Source organism: Aplysia californica, unplaced genomic scaffold (genome assembly GCF_000002075.1).
Source record: "Aplysia californica isolate F4 #8 unplaced genomic scaffold, AplCal3.0 scaffold00806, whole genome shotgun sequence".
Classification (NCBI taxonomy): Eukaryota; Metazoa; Mollusca; class Gastropoda; order Aplysiida; family Aplysiidae; genus Aplysia; species Aplysia californica.
The window spans coordinates 12,529-13,310 of NW_004798076.1; positions in this window are offsets into that span (position 1 = coordinate 12,529).

A 782-nucleotide genomic window follows, 5' to 3' on the forward strand; every position below is an offset into this window, starting at 1 on the left:
GTTTATCCTGCTTTCTTTACCAAAACACACACACACTGTTTATCCTGCTTTCTTTACCAAAACTAAACGACTGTTATCCAGTCGATATGTTTCTCTCCATACCCGAGATCGATTTACTTGTGGGGAGAGCTTTTATCGAATATCTCGGTTTTTCTACGGGGACATTGTATCCCTTTCATATCTCGGTCTTTCTACGGGGACATTGTATCCCTTTCGGCCCGGGTTGGTCCTCGCAGGCGGGGTCGAAACAGGCCTCCTGAATTATCTAAATTGTGCCAATGGGGGCGTATATGTATCTACATTAAAAGAACGTAGAAACATTTGATTGAAGTCATGTGCATTACAGCAAACGGGAGTTACATTGAGTTTATGAAACACAGGGGCTAAAACATACACATTTTGAAAAACGCATTAACCCCCAACTGCCCGTATGTATAGTATGAATTGTTGACATGATAATTATATCACTCAACACTATTTTTATGAAGAGAATATAAATAAAACATTTGTAGTCAATTAATGCTTTGATATGTTTGGGATCCCATTCAAACACAATAGGAAGAAAACACAACAACATCAACATCAACATTAAAAGTCTTACAGGAATTAAGACTTAAAGATTCAAATATACACTAAGGGACACAGGGGGGTTAGAGGTGGAGGTTACATTCTGAAAATCCAACATTTTAAACTGAGTTGAAAGTGCCTCAAAAGCTAAGCAAATACAAGCTGAAAACACCAGCGTCTGTGGTGCAGCGGTTAAACGCTTCGCTGTCGCATGC